We start from the raw sequence: 6000 nt of genomic DNA, 5'->3' as shown, positions 1-6000 counted from the left end.
CAAGATAATTGGTCAGATTCTTTATGGTCCGATCATAGACTAAGTAATTTTACCATTGACTGCCAACTAAAGACATCAAAATCAACATTCAAGAACAAAACAAGAAATAAAAAAGTTCTTGCTAGTAGAGGCAAGATAAATCCAGTTGAATTTTGGTCCCATTACGAGATCGTCTCAAAACAAAACAAATAAATCGATCAACTTATGAACTCCTGGATTAACGATAGCACAAACATTCTAAATGAAATAGCCCCCATTAAAACCCGTAGAATAAGAACCAAAAACCTAGAGGGATGGTTTGACTCAGAGCTGCTATTTGTGAAGAGGGATTTAAGAAAATCAGAAAGACAATGGATTAAATCATGAACTCAAGAGCACAGAGTTGCTTGGAGAACAAAATTAAAAAACTCCAAAAACCTCTCCAAGGAAAAACGAAAAAATTTCTATGCCCAAAAAATTGGAAACGTTTCAATTAATAGTAGTAGCCTTTTTAAAGTGGTCAATGATCTCTATAATCTTGAGACATTCACTGACACCCATGAAGATTCTACCTTAACCGCAAACAGTTTGGCGTATTTCTTTAACTCTAAAATTCAAAAATTAAGATCCTCGCTAGCTGTTACTGCCAAGCCCCACTGGTGCTATCCCATCCTGCCAGACAAGGACAAGTCAGGAGCTGATCTAAAGTCCAGAGCCAATCTGAATTGGAAGTATTTTACAATCACTGACTGGCAAACTTTTAGCAAATACTACAACAAATATGCTAACTCCTACTGCAGATTGGATACTTGCCCCCCAAATGTCATGAAAACTGCCCCAATCAACTTTTAAGTCAAATTGTGGACATGGGTAAACTTCTTTAACCTCTGGAAAGTTCCCAGCAGAACAAGGTCACATCATGATTACTCCAATTAAAAAATGTGCAAATGAGCCATCGAATGCCCCATCTAACTACAGATCTATCGCTAGTATCCCGCTGGCTACCAAAATAGCAGAAGGGGTGGTAAATGCTGAACTCTCCACATATTTGGAGAAATTCAACATTTTACACGACAATCAATCGGACTTTCGCTCAGGCCATAGTACCGAAGCCATTATAGCCTCACTGCTCGACTACCTGCACTCACTCTTTAGCCAGGGCTCAAGCGTCCTGATCTTGCAAGTTGATCCGAGTAGTGCATTTGACCTGGTCGACCACACTATTTCTCCTGGACTGTCTGGCAAACATCGGTATCTCAGGCTATGTTCTCAACTGGTTCCATGGGTTTCTGGGACACAGATCATACAAGGTGTTTAAGAACAACTCTTTCTCCTATAGCTGGAACAACACTTGTAAGGTTCCACAGGGCTCCCCCTTGTTCCCCACCCTATTTAATATCTATCTTGTCTCCCTGGGAAATCTCTTGCAGAGTTTAAAGCTCAAATTCTTCATCTATGCTGACGACATTACTATAGCCATCCCGCTAACGTGTTTTACACCAGAGTTACTAAAATCACTAGCAATCACTCTCAACCAGATAGAACTCTGGATGCTAGCTTTTAGATTAAAGTTAAACTCAGAAAAAACTAAATTCTTCCTGTCAACACCCAACGAAAAAAATCAAGGACACCACAATACATGTGAATGGGTCGGATTATTGTTTTGAACAAATCTTAAAAATACTAGGAGTTACTTTAGACAACCATCTCACTCTGGAGAAATACTCTGATCTAGTATTTAAGAAAAGCATCTCGGTGCTCTGGAAACTCCACACCATAAAAAAAATACTTAGACGACACCTCTTTCCATTTGTTAGTACAATCCTCCATTCTCAGCATCCTTGACTACTGCAATATCATATACCTGGGCGTCTTTAAGAAAACCATCAGGAAACTGATTCAGAATACCGCCATCTGCCTCATCTTTGGCTTGAACAAATGGGAACACGTCACCCCTTTCTACCATAAACTTCACTGGTTACCATTCGAATCCAGAGTCCTGTTCAAGTTCTGTATCTGCTACAAAACAGTATTTGGAATGTCACCGAGTTACCTTAACCCACACTTCAATTTAAATTACAACAATAAGAGCTCCCGCAGAATACACCTATTTGCCTTTCCCTCATTAAAATTATATCATTTCAAAAGGTTCCTTGATAAAACTTTCTCCTTTCAGATGGCTAAACTGAATCCATGGCTCGCCCAAATTGTACTTGATGCCCCCTCCTATCTTGACTTCAGAAAGCAGCTCAAAACGCACTTATTCCACAGACTGAACTCCTAATGCACTGTACCACTACTATCTTTACTACCTTCCCTCAATACTACTACCTTATGACTGCTCTCCCTCCCCTTATGATCTGCAACTCTTCCCGCCACTTTCTTATTTTGTTCCCCTTCTAACTGTTAACTTCAATGACTTTATTGTATGTATTTTTGATTAACTGCTGTGAACCGCCTAGAACTCCTTGAGTATGGCGGTATACAAAATAAATTATTATTATTATTATTATATAATGTATGTAAACCACTTTGGTTGTAGCATAGAAAGATACTATGTCAAATCCATAACCCTTTACCCACCTGGTGTTATTATTTTAAGAACATAAGAATTGCTGCTGCTGGGTCAGACCAGTGGTCCATCGTGCCCAGCAGTCCGCTCCCGCAGCAGCTCTTAGGTCAAAGACCAGTGCCCTGAGTCTAGCCTTACCTGCGTACGTTCTAGTTCAGCAGGAACTTGTCTGTCTTGAATCCTTGGAGGGTGTTTTCCCCTATAACAGCCTCCAGAAGAGGTAGACCCCTCCATACCCAATGCAATTCGCAATTTTGGAGGTATATCCTACCCCCTGGTTGGAGAGGTGTAGCTGAATGTTCTAATGCCTAGGGACAGCCTTAGGGTAGCCTTAGGGTTAAATCTGTCACTGTGTGGATCCAAGTAAGCTCATGGTTTTCCTTTTCCCCCTGGTCAAAGCAGCGTCTAGAGTAGGGGTGGGCAATCAAGGTTGTTGAGGGCCACAACCCAGTCATGTTTTCAAGATTTCCATAATGAATATGCATGAGATCTTTTTGCATACAATGGAAGCAGCAATTACAAATCAATCTCATACATATTCATTGTGGAAATCTTGGAGGACCATGCATACTCCTGATGAAAGGAGGTAGGCATTAGGACTTGGACTTGGGCAGCCCAGTATTCAGATTCTGGCAGCAATCTGGCAGGACAGACTAGCACCAGCTTTCATCCCAGCACTTATATTGTCACTTTCTTGAGTGAATATGCACAACAATCCCCATCCTCTATAATAAAACCCTAAGCGTGCCTGCAACAGGAATTTCAGCAGCGGTTTGACTCTTGCGCTGCTGGGACACCTCTTCTTACTCCCGGACCAGCAAATGCAGCAGCTGCGGGGCATTTGCTAGGCCGGCCCACTTCGATAATGCAAGGTAGGCTGGCCTAGCAAAATCCCCGAGGCTGCCTGGGCTAGCGGATGCTGGTCAGGGGGATCAGGTAAAATGTGCTGCTGGACAGGGAGGAGGGTAAAAGGAAGGGAGAAGGCCTACTGCTGGACATGGGGGAGCAGGAAAGAGATGCTGCTGGACAGGGGGGGAGGTAAAAGGAAAGGAGAAGGCCTACTGCTGGACAGGGGGAGCAGGGAAGATGTGCTACTAGACAGGGGGGAGGTAAAACGAAGGAAGAAGGGCTGCTGCTGGACAGGGGGAGCAGGGAAGGGGTGCTGCTGGACAGTGGGGAGGTAAAAGGAAGAGAGAAGGGCTGCTGCTGGACAGAGATGCTGCTGGACACAGGGGAGGTAAAAGGAAGGGAAAAGGGCTACTGTTGGACAGGGGGAGCAGGCGTGGTGGTGGACAGCCAAGGAAAGAGAGAGACAGAAAGCGGCCAAGGAGAAAGAGAGAAAGAAAGACAGATAGACACACACATCTATTCTAGCACCCGTTAATGTAACAAGCTTAAAGACTAGTAATGTATAAAACACAAACACCTTGTTTGTAGCTTTTAATAATATACAAAACAGAACAATAGAATTTTAATTCTCTTATATCAGAAATGTACAAAAAAAAATGTTCACAATGCCGGGCCAGCTTTTATCAAAAGGTAGTATCAAGCCCAAATAAACATAAATGTAAAAATTAAAGAAAACTGTCTGCTTGAAAATCACTACTAGCAGTTAAAGTCTATCTTTTGCTCTCTTCCTTTCCCCAGATAATACACTACGATTGCCTAGATATTCTAGAACACTATTTTCAAGCAAGTCCTAGACTTATTCTCTAGCCAATTTCGTTTGCAGGACAGCCACATTGAACATGCATGAGAGATGTCCTTACATTGCATGCATACAAAATCTCTCTCATACATGGTCATAGCAGATATCCTAAAAAATATGACAGGCTAGTGAGCCACATGTATTAGAACAGTATTCTCATCTCAGCCACTCTATCCTAATGGAGTAACAGGGAAGACAGAGAGCCTGGAAGAAAAGTCAAAAGACATTAAATTTGTTTCAGGAAATCTCAGCCTTTGCTCTATTTTGGTTGAATATGACATTTTGGCATTATAAATACAAAACACATGAATCAGATTCTGTCATTCTTGCCATTTTGTTGTAATAATATCCGAGATCAAACATCTCTGCAGACATCAAAGCATGAATACAAAAGGCACTATTTCTGTTCTCTAGAACAAACCATTTTAGTGAATAATCCCAACAATGTGCTCCTTGTGCAGTTGCTGCTTAACCAGCAAAGGAAGTGTGTATTCAACTGTCCTGGAGTTATTGTTTATCTGTAAACCTACCTTGGATTCATCTGGGGGCATTCTGGGGTGGGGGTAGAGTCAGTACTTGGCCGGTTAAGCAAGTCAGTCCTATCTTTATGCAGTGTCCTGGTTAAGTGCTGAATATCAAGTGCTTAATCCGCTAAGGTTTAGCTGGCTCTGGAAAAGCGGAGATTCAATGCTGGAATCTGGACATGGCCCAACATTGATCTGGGCACAAAGCCATTGGCAGACAACAAAACATTGAGCACCACTAGCACCAGCTGAATTATCAACCCCAGAAAGAAAAAAAGGAGACTGAGATAAAACAAGAATCGAAATCAGACTACAAACACAGGTTGGAGGATTATTTCTTTGCATGCTTCTTAGGGTTTCCTATTTGTTGGTTTTCCTATGGTGGTTAGGTATTGTAAGCTACCCAGAGGTAGCGGGAAATGGCTGTTAATTGTCTTTCACATTCATCAGTTTAGTGAATAATGTAACATTTTTAATTTGAAGCCCATGGCTGAAGGAAGAACATGGAACTTGCTGTCCAATGCTATAGTAGGTGCTGAAAATCTCCCTTAAAACATCTCCACTGTAGCCCTTCTTCATCCACAGAGTAAGGGCACATAGTCAGCTACATCCTTGCAAGAGACTCTTGTTGCACTTAGTAGGATAAAGGACATATATTTACCCATTAGTGTTTGAACTCAAGCCATGGTAGTAGATATCTCAGACTTGGAAGAGTATGTTAGATATGGATGAAGGCAGATATGGCCCTCCATCTTAAGGGACAGAGAGTGAGAGATAAGGTGTTTGAGTCTCCATTCGTACTGGGCAGCTGGTAGTAATTGTTGCCTCTTGACAATGTAGAAAAGATTGTTTGCACGGTCAGCTTGTGCTCAAGCAGAAAAGGTCAACTCTGCCGTTTATAGAAAGAGAAGAAAGAGGTATCAACTACTATCTGATGTTATTCCATTATATATCAGTCTTTCAGAAACACCTAGGAACTATTATCATGCCAAAAGGAAAATGCTGAAAGATCTGGATGAATTGGGAACACAGGGTGAATCTAAATTAACCATTATCATTACATTCTTGTAGTGCAAGTTTATGTAACAGCCATTCTGCAGTTTTTCATTTTTGCAAATGAGATCAGAGAAGGAGCAATGCTGTTTTACAATTATCTAATTATAGTTTTGGTTTATCAAAGATGTAGCATGTAGGAAGACTGAGCATGGCAAGTTGGC

At 41.5% G+C, this 6000-nt stretch overlaps 1 protein-coding gene across 7 annotated transcripts in view; it reads right to left on the bottom strand.

Moving 5' to 3' along the window:
* Positions 1–3976: 3976 nt before the first annotated feature.
* Positions 3977–6000, bottom strand: part of LOC117364853 (mucin-12-like) — a 132076-nt gene continuing 130052 nt past the window's right edge. For all 7 annotated transcript variants that reach the window (XM_033954552.1, XM_033954555.1, XM_033954556.1 and 4 more), the window contains one exon: positions 3977–5672. The gene's annotated coding sequence lies outside the window, so the exon portion shown is untranslated. The remainder of the gene's footprint in view (positions 5673–6000) is intronic.

The sequence above is a fragment of the Geotrypetes seraphini genome, chromosome 8 (genome assembly GCF_902459505.1).
Source record: "Geotrypetes seraphini chromosome 8, aGeoSer1.1, whole genome shotgun sequence".
Classification (NCBI taxonomy): domain Eukaryota; kingdom Metazoa; phylum Chordata; class Amphibia; order Gymnophiona; family Dermophiidae; genus Geotrypetes; species Geotrypetes seraphini.
This window is presented reverse-complemented; position numbering and strand designations above follow the sequence as displayed.